This window comes from Panthera onca, chromosome C2 (assembly GCF_046562875.1).
Source record: "Panthera onca isolate mPanOnc1 chromosome C2, mPanOnc1 haplotype 2, whole genome shotgun sequence".
NCBI classification, from domain to species: domain Eukaryota; kingdom Metazoa; phylum Chordata; class Mammalia; order Carnivora; family Felidae; genus Panthera; species Panthera onca.
Genome location: NC_138347.1, coordinates 26,118,619 through 26,132,119, shown reverse-complemented (window position 1 = coordinate 26,132,119; position 13,501 = coordinate 26,118,619). Strand labels below are relative to the sequence as shown.

The 13,501-nt window shown below is 39.2% G+C and overlaps 1 protein-coding gene across 10 annotated transcripts in view; it reads left to right on the top strand.

Annotated features, from left to right (window-relative positions):
• LOC132683884 (uncharacterized) overlaps positions 1 to 13,501 on the top strand; it is a 351,206-nt gene that overhangs the window by 46,433 nt on the left and 291,272 nt on the right. For 2 of the 10 annotated variants that reach the window (XR_009612449.3, XR_013557855.2), the window contains exons 3-4: positions 3,199 to 3,315; positions 7,792 to 8,683. The exons of the other annotated variants lie outside the window; for them this stretch is intronic. The gene's annotated coding sequence lies outside the window, so the exon portion shown is untranslated. Of the gene's footprint in view, positions 1 to 3,198; positions 3,316 to 7,791; positions 8,684 to 13,501 lie in introns of those variants that run through there. 10 annotated transcript variants of the gene reach the window in all.

The window sequence follows — 13,501 nt, the reverse complement described above, 5'->3', positions numbered from 1 at the left end:
TCTGTGGCTGTGTTGGTTTCATTGTGGTTAAGCACCAGGTATGGAATGTGAACCTCTGTGTAAGATGGCCCAGGTTTACTTTGGAAATGGCTCTGTGAAGACTAAGTCCAGGAAAATTAACCAAGGTGCGTGCTTTCCTTTGTGTTATTGTGCCTGCATCCCACTTATCCAGGGTGGGCCTTCCTCGGAGTAAACACAACACTCTGTTCATCTCTAGATGAGAGTTCCTACAGGACTGCCCCGCCATTAACCTTTTTATATGTCTCTTTACCACCTTCACCCCACCCCCAGTTAATTTCTGAATTCACAGACACTGAGATTATGCTTATGAATTACATTTCTGTACTTCCTACAATTCCTGGTTCAAAGAAGGCACTAATTTATGTTTGGATTTTTTGAATGGAGATTATACATATATATGTATAATAATAATTCTTTCTTTACCTCTGATGAAGGGATTTTTGTAATACAAATTCAAATGAAAAAAATTAAAAAAAAATTTTTTTAATGTTTATTTACTTTTGAGACAGAGAGACACAGAGAGCAAGCGAGGGAGGGGCAGAGAGAGAGGGAGACACATAATCTGAAACAGGCTCCAGGCTCTGAACTGGCAGCACAGAACCCAATGTGGGGCTTGAACCCACGAACCATGAGATCGTGACCTGAGCCGAAGTCAGACGCTCAACCGACTGAGCCACCCAGGCACCCCCTAAAAAATTTAAAGAACTCTGAACATGTGATGCTGTAAGAGTCAATATCATAAACAAAAGTGGTTATTTTTATTTTTTAAAAAATATTTTTATTTAAAAAATTTTTTAAACTTTATTTATTTTGAGAGATAGTGCAAGTGGGGGAGGGGCAGAGAGAGAGAGGGAGAAAGAGAGAATCCCAAGCAGACTGCACTGCCAGTACAGAGTCGATGCAGGGCTCGAACCCATGAACTGTGAGATCATGACCTGAACCAAAGTCTGATGCCCAACTGACTGAGCCACCCAGGCACCCCAGGTTATTATTTATTTATTTTAAGATTTTATTTTTAAGCAATCTCTACACTCAACGTGGCGCTTGAACCCACAAACCCAAGATCAAGAGTCACATGCCCAACTGACTGAGCCAGCCAGGCATTCCAGGGTTTATTTTCATTTTTAGTGTTCCAATAAGATTCTGAAATGCCTAAGCCCCTTCTTACAAGGGAGGATTCAGGTATAATGGAGGTTGAGTTTTCTGGGAAAAATGGTCTGACCTGAAGGAATCTTACTGCCTACTCTACTCTCAAGATATACCCAGCACTCCACAGAGGGGGTTACGCATCACTGGGGACATGGGAAGAGAAAGGAGATTGCAGAGGAAAAGGATCCCCAGGCTCCCACTCAAGAAAGACTCTGTAAAGACAGTCAGGAGGCTCATTGGAAAATCAGCATTTCACCTGCGGACATCTTTTGGACTTCTTGTGTGTCTGGACTTGTTGCTAGTAGGACTCTTTTTGGCAATGAACTGTGCCTCCTTCTCAGACTTTTGTCAAAAGAAAGGAGGATATATTTGATTATGAACTGCATGTAGCTGATCATGTTGAACCATGGAAACAGTGCTCGTCAACCCTGACCAATGGGAGATGCTTGCTCTCTCTTGGTGGTGGTGGTGGGGTGGGGGTTGGTTGGAAACAAGATTCAGTCTTCCATAATACAGCCCTTCACCTGGCTCTTCCAGAGACACAATCCAAGGAAGACCAACTTCTCCTGAAAGTGTTAGTGAAAAGCTGGGTTGTGAGCATGTTATTTTTAGACAATAGTAGGTGATGGACAAAGCAAGACTTGTAAACAGAACGTGTGTTTTTGTACACTTGGGTCATAGTCCTTCAGGAGTTTACTGTTGGTAAGACAACTGCCAATACTCCACAGATTTGTGTCAGGAACACCAAAGAAACAGAATCATTTGTGAAGAAGAACAGTCCTCCATTGGACTTTGTATATTACCAAAAAAGAGCACAAGTGAAGGTCAAATCTGCCCTCCAAGTTCCTAATTATAATTCAGAGAGCCATGTGGGAAAGAGAATGGAGAGAAAGTAAAAAACTAAAAAAGTCTTCCTGGAGTTTGGGAATACTGAATGGAGACGAAGATATTTCTGTCTTTGATGTCAAACATTCACATAGTCATTTTTTTTCCCTAAAGGCACTTAATTTTGTGGGATTGAATTCTTCTTTCTGATGCCTAGGAAAATATAAATGCCATCAACTGTTTGATCTCATCTGGGTAGTTTGAAGGCTGTTTGTGGGTAGGAAAGTTAACACCACAAAAAGCACTAAAACCCTACAACATGCCAGCTTTGAATGATTCACAGCAAACAGTCACAATGCAGGTCAGATGGTGCATTTCTGATGTTTAAAAAAAAAAAAAAAAGATTACTTAAAAGTGTATCCAGAAAGCACAAGACATTTGTACTGTTTGTCATCCACTGAAAGCTAAACACGATTAGGACTTGATTATTTTAAGTTACAGTTTGAAAAACCAAAACCAATGATTTCTGAAAACAACAAAAAATATGCTAATTTAAATAGTTTTGAAAATAGGCACAAAGGAGGGAAAAGGGCCTTTCACCTGATTTATAAGGAAAATCCGTTGAAGAAAATTAGCTTCTACAGGAATAGGATTGATAATGTGACATTTACTCACTTTGATCTAAATTTAACATCTACTCACATTTTCAATGTTCCAGTGCCCTTCTAGTTACTATAGTGATCATACCTTGCAACTTAACATTTAATTCCTAGGAAACAAACAACAGTCATGGATACCAGAGTGAGCATAGGTAAATAGCTGTTTTATTAAATACTATCTGGACTTTCCTAATTGAAAATCATCTCTCTCTCCCTGAGCCCCCTGCTTTTTAAGCATGTTTTAGTTTTGCTACATCTAATGAGGAGATTGAATACCTCTAAGTATAAGTTGTACAAGAAGAATCAAGAAGCATGCGTGTTTAGGCACTAATTTTGAATGTAAGGACCTTGACATGATGGCATAGCATTGCTGGGGAAACAAAAAATAAGGGTTCTAAAATAAGTGCTTTTCTGCCAGAGCTGACCTAGAAAGTCACTCTTGATGTTTGATGAAGCAGTGTATAAAAAAATACCCTCAATAGTTGGAGCATCTGTTCTGTCTAGTGATGTGCCATATCCAATGTTTATTTTTTTTCTAATATAGACAGATCCATGATGTGGGAGGTTTTTTTTTTTTTTTTTTTTTTTTCACAAAAGCAACTTGCATTAGAAACTTCCAGATAAATGCAGAAGAATCTCCTAACCACTGAAAAGACAAACAGTAAGTACTTCATTATACATACATACATATATATATATATATATATATATATATATATATATATATATATGTATACTCTATACTTTTAAAACATCATGTCAAAAGTCCTATTTGAGCTCTCCAACAAAAAGAGTGTCCAAAGATTCATACCTCAGTAGCACAGAGATATTCTGGCATTTACAGTTCTAGGTATTGACCCTGTGATGCAGTCTTAATATGTTAGAGATAGCAATAAGTCAATTGAAATGCAGGGTTCTGAACCAAGAACACACACTTTTTTTTAAAGTAATCTCCACCCACAATATGGGGCTGAAACTCAGGACCCCAAGATTGAGTCACATGCTCTACAGACCGAGCCAGCCAGGTTCCCCAAGAACCTATTTATTTATTTATTTATTTATTTATTTATTTATTTATTTATAGTTTATTTATTTTGAGAGAGAGAGCATGATGAGGGGAGGGGAAGAGAGGGAGAGAGAGAGAATCCCAAGCACACTCTGCACTGTCATCATGGAGCCCAATGGGGGGGCTTGAACTCACAAACCGTGAGATCATGACCTGAGCTGAAATCAAGAGTCAGTCACTCGACTGACTCAGCCACCCGAGCACCCCAAGAATCCACACTTTTATTTTATTTTATTTATTTTTAATTTTTTTAATGTTTATTTATTATTGAGAGACAGAGAGAGAGCATGAGCATGGGAGGGGCAGAGAGAGGAGAAGACACAGAATCTGAATGAGGCTCCAGGCTCTGAGCTGTTGGCACAGAGCCCGATGTGGGGCTCAAACTCACAAACTGAGCAAGATCATGACCTGAGCCGAAGTCAGACGCTTAACCGACTGAGCCACCCAGGTGCCCCGCACCCACACTTTTAAATCTAGCTTTTCCATTGCCACACAGTAAGCAAAGGCAAACATAAAAAGATCAATAAAACAGACCAAAAATATGCTAGAAAAGTGGAGGGTGATAAAAAGAGAAGGGGGAATATTAAGAAATCACAGCATTCCGATACATTCAGAAACCTAATAGTAATACTGATTGTAACAGGTTATTAATCTCTTCTTATGTGCCCAGTCCTAAGATAGGAATCTTAACTTCCTTAACTTGTATTTAGTCCTCATGATAGCTATATGAGACTGTCATTATTAGTATCTCCATTTTACAGATGATGAAGTAAAGCTGAAGCGTTAGAGTAACTTGCTCAAGGGTTTCCAGTTAAACTAGTAAGTGGTAGGACTTCTACATATTTAAAAAAGTGACAACAAAAAGCCCAAGCAGTCCAGAGGAGGAGGCATTATGGGTAGTTGGTCTCACCAGCGCCAAAATACAATGTAGGGGATCCTTGGGGATTGCACTGTAGCCTAAACCATTGAATTCATAGTCAAGAGGCCAAAACAGGTACCCAAAGCTCCCCTGGAAACGGGAGAAACTAGAAATTGGGATGTAGATTTGACTTTCATAAGGCCTTTTTTTTTTTTCTACGTAGCGAAAGTTTCATGTGCCCTTTAATAAAAATATTTACACTTCTGTATATAGCCACATCATCAAACTGGAAAGTGGAGTAGGTAGAAATTCTTTAGAACACCTGATATGCAAGAACATGATAGTTGTAGACTTTATGTTTTTTTTTGTTTTTTGTTTTTTGTTTTTTTTTTTTTTTTTCCTGTAAAGTGATCTATGGACCAAAATCGGTGGTAGATTTATTTCTGTTCTTCGGAGCTCAGGGTGGGTGTCAAACAGTGATAATCATATTTCATTACAGCCCAGCATAATTTTAGCAGTTCATTCTTCAGGTACCAGCATGTATTATTGATTATTGTTCCATAGGAATCAATCACAGACGAAATGTAAGATAGAGTAGTTTCTTGTAAAATGACTTACATAAAATTTAATGGGTTCATACCAAACTGGTATGACTGGTAGAAAAGAACAGTAACTGCAATGTACCACAAGAGGGCGCACTGGTACTTTTAAATATCAGTAACTGCAGGTAAAGTGAGTGTAATTGAGGACAGGTGCAAAGGTGCAGATTTCAGTTACAAGCCAGTTGCTCTTTTGCAATCATTCAAAATATCAAATCCACAAGATTTTTAAGGTAATTTTTGTAGGATTTTAAAACAGTAATGAGGTTTTTAAAGCACATTTTTTTTTTTCATAGAAAGAAGTGAGGCTTTTTTTTTTTTTTCCTAAAAATGTATTTTCCTGGGTTAATGTTTTATTAGATATATACTTTGTACAATCACTAGTTATCAAGACAGCTTGGAGAAAATTAAAAGAAAATTGTTTCTTTCTCTTATCAGCCATACAAGTTACAAGTTGGTGAAACTGGGGTTCATTTTAGCAGATGGAGGAAAGGTTAATTGGAGACAATTACAATGAATTAATAGAGATTCACATAGTCTTCTCCATACCCCTTACTCTCACACAAGTAATGAGTTGATTCATTATATATTAAAGAATGGCTTATTGGCAAAACTGTTCATCATTTTTAGGTCCTAAGAGTAACTCTTTAATAACCAGTGACATCTGAAGATGGAAGTAAAAAAAGAATATATGTTGTACCCTAAATATGGGTTAAAAATGAATAAAAACAGGCAAACAACAAAATTCTTATAGCGTATGTGGTTTGAGGTGATCTTGGAAGTGTATATTTCTTGTTTCTGTATCAGAGGAAAATTTATAAATATTTTAAGTTGGAAATGTTCCTTTAGTTCAGGGATTGGCAGACTTTTTCTATAAAAGGCCAGATAGCAAATACTTCTGGCTTTGCAGGCTTATGGTCTTTGTCTACTTAGAGCTACTCAGTTTTGCTAATGTAGTATGAAAGCAGCCATAGACAGGCAAATGAATGGGGCTGGTTGTGTTCCAATAAAATATTATTTACAAAAAACAGATGCCAGGCTAGATTTGGCCCCAGGATCATAGTTTACAGAACCTTGCTCAACCTGCGGGCCCCTTAACACAAAAGTGCTGAAGGAGAAGGAGAAATCGCTTTGGAGATCTGGATATAGGGGCACACAAAGAGCTTCTTACTGGAGAGATAAGGATATAAAAAGATTCACCTAAGGTCCCAAGAGATGCTCAACAGAGTCCGTGGCAAAAAGCCAGAAAAACAGCTGTTTTAGGAAGAAGTGTATTGTAGAAAATTGGTTGAAACATATGTGTAGCCCTGTAGCCCCATGTCTAAAATAAGTGAAGCCCCGAAGGTGCACTTAATCAAAAATGTCTGGGAGATAGGGAGTTTGCCTTGAGCATCAGCAGCCCTGGCTTTGTGAGCCACCAAGAAGGAAGGAAAATCTTGGACCGTGCAGGGAACCATAGAGTTTTGCAGCAAGACAACTGTGGGAGATAAATTATCCCCAGGAAAACACTTCTATTTTTTTAACATAAGGAAGCACCCTTAAGTCCCAACTCAAGGATATTTTCTGAAGGACTGCTGGAACTTTAAATATTTAAAAAATATATTCCATGGTTCTTAGAAAGAGCAGATACATTTCCTAAGAGTGAGATGCGTTATACTTTGATTTGGGAGATGACCTAAAATTTCCATGAAATCAATTAATTAATTGCTGGGGAAAAAAACCACTTCGGAGACTTAGATAGTGCCGTGGTTCCCAAATCTGGCCGCAGAAAAATGTCAAGGAGATTTTTAAAAAAACAATTTCTCAGGTCTCATTCCAGACCTATTGGATTTGATTTCCTGTAGCCTGTGGTCCAGGCACTCTGACAGTGCTGCCCAAGTGGGTCCTGAAAATGGCCAGGCTAGCACAAGACCAGAGACTGGCATTTGGAAGCCACTAGGATAAAGGACAAACCACAGGTTTGAAGTTTGGCCATCCAAAGTTCCCATTCAGGCTCTGCTTTAGATTAGTCATTTGACCTTGAGCTAGTGATGGAAAATTTCCGAGCTTCAGTCACAATACCTGTAATGTGGAGCCTATGTTTGCCGCTATGGGAAGGATTGAAAATCTGATGTGGCTGTCAGTCGAGATGCTTCTGGCTCTTTTAGATGCTTCTGGCTCTTTTACATCCTCTCTGCCCTCTCTTCATGGAGATAATATAGTTGGATTCACTCCACTCACCAGTGCACAGGATTTTACTAAAAGTGAGGGCATTTTTAAGAAGATATGTAAGCTTAGTTTTGTGTCATTAGAAGCATTTCTTCTTCTAGGTTCAGGTCATGCCATCCCTCCTCTTAACCACCAAACAGGGAGAAGACAAAGAAGCAAGATGTCAAGGCCTCAAATGCCCTATCAAGTCCTAGCTTGTGCTTTCTTTGTAACTTGGTTGAAGGCAGTTCCAAACTCATGGCTGGTAACTTGGCTTCGGATTCCAAATTCCTGTTGTAGCCGAGCTTTGTTCTTACATGCAGGTGTAGGAGGTTTTTCTTGTCAGAAGTTCAGGGGGCAGTGAATTATGCCACACCTGCTGCGCCCTTATGTATTTTCTCTTTTCTCTGGTTTATCTGAATGAAGAAGAACATCCCTCCCTCTGAATCGGGAGTGTGGAGAATCATGGGGCAGCCTACCAGTTGTTACTTGGCAGTGGACGTGATACCGAGGAGAGAGCTGGTGACTCCCTTCCTCTGGCCGGCTTATTTGCAACAGATTATTCATCTGTGCTTTGGGAAGAGGAGTCCTGAACACAGGAGACTAAAATGAACTCATCAAAGAGGAAAACAAGTTTGCAGTGCATTATGTTAAAGCTCTCTCCACAGTAGGAAAGTCATTGGGGAACATAAGAGAAGTAGTTTGGCAACCATTTCCTAATCTTGTTGAAAGAAGAAAGCCAGGGAAAATAAAATCCCGGTTAAAGAAGTTGTTTTCGTTTATAGGTTCCTGGTGACTTCTCCAGTGGTTGTGGCAGGCAAGGCAGAAAAGCAAATTTACATTTCAGGAGTTTGTGGACTCAGCATATGAATCAAGTTTCTTTGCACGTAAAACCTGAGGGTTTAGTTGTGTTCTAATTTAGAGTTGAACATCAGCCAAATTAAGAGTGAAGAATTCTGCATCAGCAGGTTTACTGCTTAATTTTGCTACCAGTTCTACTTAGCAACTTCAAGCAGAGTAAAGGAGGCAGCTATAGTCTTTCAGGAAATCAAGACAGGACAATTGCACAGCATTTGAACATTAAAATTTTGTTTTGTTTTTAGGACAATAGCTCTATAAATTGAACGATACTTGTAAAGTCCAAAAGTAAATCGAAATTTTAAGTTATTCCCCAAACCAATGCACACCTTTCAGAATCTCAAGAGAAATATTCTAAAGCTGTAATGACTTTGTATTATGTTTACCATAAAAATCTTCTGCAAGCCAAATACTAAAGCAACGCATGTCTGTTCAAATTAGTCAGAAGTAAAATTGTTAAATAAAGCTGAAATACTCATGTAGAAAAAAAAAGGAGACAAAAAGATAAGTGGCCATTATTATTATTATTATTATTATTTAGGATAGTAATCTTGAATGCAAGTAGAGTCCCATCTTTAAGATAAACTACTAATGCTTTTTATTTTTCTAAAATAACATTTGAAGGGATTACTCTGGGGTCAGAATAATGGTATTACTTTTGGTGCTTGAAATGATTGCTCTGAGCATTTCCAGGCACTTTTGATATTTGTGATGGAGAAAATTAGTTCAAGCCAGGAGAAAGGCTTTCAACACTGTGATACTTACAGTGTTTTTTTACAAATGGGCTGTGACACACTTAGATATCACTTAACAATGGTGCTTCCCCACACAATGAGAACTTGGAGAAAAATTTAAAAATAAGTAACAAGTGATACAGAAGCAAATAGATAATCCAGCTAAACCACTGCTTGATAAAACTAGAAACCTTGGGGTTATCTTTGCTTTTGTTCCCTTGGCCCCTAATCTTGCCCAAGCTGCTAATCCCTTCCTCTCCATTTTGTTGGCCCCTGCTTGGCACAGTTCTTCAATGTCTCTCCCTCTAAATTACTAGAGTGGCTTTCTAAATGTGCTCTTGCATTTCCCTCTATGGTTTTGGTAATCTATCCTCCTGAAGCATACACCCAATTATGTCATCCTTCTGCTGAAAACCTTTGTTTGACACAACTCTGATGATCCTGATAAAGACAAATGTCTCTGTGGTTCTCTTTGCTCCCCACAGAGAGGAGAGTATCAGTGCAAGGCAGATTGTCACAGCCCAACCAAGTAACTTGGGGTTCTTCCAGAAGCTGCAAGTCTAGGGAAAAACTGGGTTATTGATGAGGACAGTGAGACAGAAGCCCAGCTGCATGTACTGGGTACATGGGGAAGGTGGGGGAAGGCTGCAGGCCCAATGGACACTGAGTGCCCAAGCACACTGGACTATGGATAGTAACAGCAGGACTAAATCTAGAGCCCATTCTCCAACAGATAAGGGACTGTCTACTTCCTATCCTTTTTGGGAACTCCCAAAGGCTGACCAGTTTTGGATTTTGGTAATGCCCATGGAGCAAAACTAAGAAGGGCTTTTGGGCTTCCTCCATTTTCTATTATCATGGTTTCCAACCTGAGCTCATCATATGAATTTATCAGGAAGATTTCAGGGGTCCATTACAAATGATCTGAATAAGATTATCCGGATGTGACCCCCAGAAATGTTTTAATTTTTTTTTCATGTTTTTATTTAGTTATTTTGAGAGAGAGCACAAGCAAGCGAGGGTCAGAGAGAGAGGGAGAGAGAATCCTAAGCAGGTTCCACATTGTTAGCACATGTGGCTCGACATGGGGCTCAATCTCACAAACTGCAAGATAATGACCTGAGCTGAAATCAAGAGCCAGATAGTCAACTGACTGAGCCACGCAGCGCCCCAGAAATACATATTTTATGCAGGCTGTCCAGATAATACTTATAGAGCCACCACGTGACACAGATATGGGAAACGAGTGAATTCGAGGGGGAAAAAAATCAGCCTTCCTCGTCATGACATTCAAGACTTTCAACCACAAAATTTCCATTATTCTGTAGCAATTCACCTTTGTGGGTTTTTTTTTTCCTTTCTCTGTCTCCCCGCCTAGAACTTGATGATCCCACTCACTTCTCTACGTTTACTCATATTTTTATCTTTGCTGTGAATGCTGTTTCTCCTCTTCTCCAGTTGGAAAAGTGCTGTATTTACATTAAGATTCAACTAACTGGTCCTTTGTGAAGTTTCCCCTGGTACCACCAGCAGAATTAATTCTCTTATGCCCCCAAAGAACTTTGTATATACCATCCATAAGTTAACTTTGTAGTTACAATGTCAAGGTATTCTGCATCACAAACCAGGACATGTGAACCAGCAATCCAAATCATCTCAGATAATCCAAGATATATGATTATCACAATTACAGTTGCTTGTGTATCTTCCCTGATAAAAATGAGCTTTTTTTTCTAGATCAGAGATAGTGCTGAATTCCCCAGTGTAACCCCTGAATGCTTCTAAGCACTCAGTTCCAATGTGTGGGTTTTTTATCTACCCCACCAAACAATTCTCTTACACCAGCCAGGTATTATACAATTCAACTCAATTCTGACACTATCTATTGGGAGATAGCATCAGATTCTGTAGGTTCAAGTCTCCATCCCACAAGACTGCCCTCAGCTTCAGATGTCAATCTGTGCTTATTACCTGTGTTTCTGTGATCAATCAGCTATAGATTGTAGGTTTCCAAGATTCCCTCTTTGGACTTCAGACACCAGTCACAAATCCAGGCAGTTATCTGTACTTCTGACCTATACATCAGAGGTTCCCACAGCCCCCTCCTTGGGCTTGGTTAATTTGCTAGAGTGGTTCACAGAACTCAGGAAATCTGTTTACTGGCTAGATTACCAATTTTTTACAAAAAAATGTTAAAGGATAAGAATCAGTAACCAGATGAAGAGATACATAGGTCAAGGTGTGCAGGAAAGGGCATAGAGCCTCCATACCCTCTCCAGGTGTGCCACTCTTCAAATCTCCACGTGTTCACCAACCTGGAAACACTCCACACCCCATCCTTTTGGGTTTTTATGGAGACTTCATTACACATGATTCATTAAATCATTGGCTGTTGGTGATTGAATTCACTTGTCAGCCCCTTCCCCCTTCCAGGAGGTCAGGGAAGTAGGACTGAAAGTTCTGACCCTCTAGCCACATGGTTGGTTCTCCTGACAATCAACCCCCATCCTTAGGTTACCTAGGGGCTTCCTAAATGTCACTTACCAACACAACAAAATGTGCTCTCATCACTTAAGAAATTATAAGAGTTTTAGGAGTTCTATGCCAGAAACTGGCACAAAGACCAAATATATATTTCTTATTATAAATCACAATATCACACCTACACAACCCTTAATATAGTACAAGGCACGTAGAAGGTGCCTAATAAATGTTGAGTCATGGAGCATTTATGTGAACACAGTGCTATCACTGTGAGGGCTAAGATCATTTTAGCACCACTCAGAAATTGGGAGCTCCAGACTCCTCTCCGAAGGTGAATGGGGAGAGGTTTTTTGTTTTTTTGTTTTTTGTTTTGTCTTTCTCTGTATTTGTCATATTTTAGTTAAGACCAGGTATAAAACATGCTGGGACATCAATAATATCACACCAGGAGGGTGAAGGAGGAATCCATGATCTGCCAGAAGAGGGACTGGAGTTGGCTGTATAAGGTCCCAGCTGTCATACATTTTAAATTCTAGCCGGGGAGATGGACAAAAAACAAATTAAGCAAATATTTCCAAAATTATAAGTGCTTATTCTAGTAAAAGGGACAGTGAGGAATATACAAATCACATGATTCAAATAGTGGTAAGTGCCATGAAGAAAATAAAAGTGACGATGTATCCAGGAGAGCCTGCTTGTTGAAGGTGGTGGGGCAGGATTAGTGCTCTCAGAGATGTCTTTTGTGTCAAGAAGTGGCTATGAGGAAAGAGCTGTACAAAGAACTGGCAAGAAACAATTCCAGGAAGAGGAAACCTCAAATGGCACAACCTAGAGATATGAATGAACTTGGGTGTTTGAGGAACAGAAAAAGACATATGTGGTTAGAGGCCAGGAACAGGGGCCAAACCGTAGGATGTGTTGGATGGGGAGGGAGGGCAGATTATGTGGGTCCTTGGAATTTTCATTTTATGAAAATACTGAGTAGGATGGAAAGCCATTGGAGAATTTTAAGGAGGGAGTAGCATGATATCATCTGATCTACTATTCTGAGAAATATTTAAGAGGTATAATTAGCAGAATTAGGTGATTTCTAAAATATGTTTGTAGGAGAGAGTGGAATGAGGAATTTCGCAGATTCAAAGGTGACTTTCAGGTTTGGGGCTTGGCTAATTGGGTGGCTGAGGGTGATATAGAAAGAGAAGGCTTTGTATGAAGGTTGATGTGCTATTTTAGACATGCTGAGTCTGAGGTTCCCACGGGGCATCCAGATGGAAATGTTGAATAAGAAATTGGGTGTATATATCTGAAGCTTTGGGAGAAGTCTCTGTCAGAGGTATGGATTAGAGACTCATCATCTTCATGTAGGTGGTTGTTAAAACCTCAAGAATGGCTGAAATTACACCAAGAGTGTGCAGCATGAGTGGGCTAAGAACAGGCCCTTGGAAACAAGAATATTTTAAGAGTGGATGGAGATTATATCAACAACCACAACAAAAAACTTGGAAAGAAATCAAAGGAATCATTTAAAGACATGTACATTAATTAGATTTGACAGTATGGAGGCACTGGTGAGCTTGGGGAGGCACATTGAAGCAGAAGTGAATGTTGACTGCTATTTGAGGAAGTTGGCAGAGAATGGAAGGAGGCAAATTATTAGAGAGCAGTACAAGGTTAGTGGAATATATATATATATATATATATATATATTCCTATATATAGGAAGACTTGGTACTATTTATAGGCTAAGAGGAGAAAAGAATAGAAAGGAAGATTGAATAGGAGAAGAGGGAAAACTGGAAGAATGAGAGCTTGGAAAAAAGAATGGAGGGATTTGGAGGAGTTATCTTGAAATGAGAAGGATACCTTGTTTTCTTAGCATGAAATGAGATAAGTAAGCAATAAGGTAAGTAAGTGTGGATGTTCACACGTTTGCATGCAAGGTGGTAGGATTTAAAACCAATTTACAGCGAATGGTTCCAAATGTCTTATTTAATCTAGTTAGATAGTAAGAGATTGTTGGTCCAAGAGCTCTGCACACATATAACAGTTTAATTTTTTTT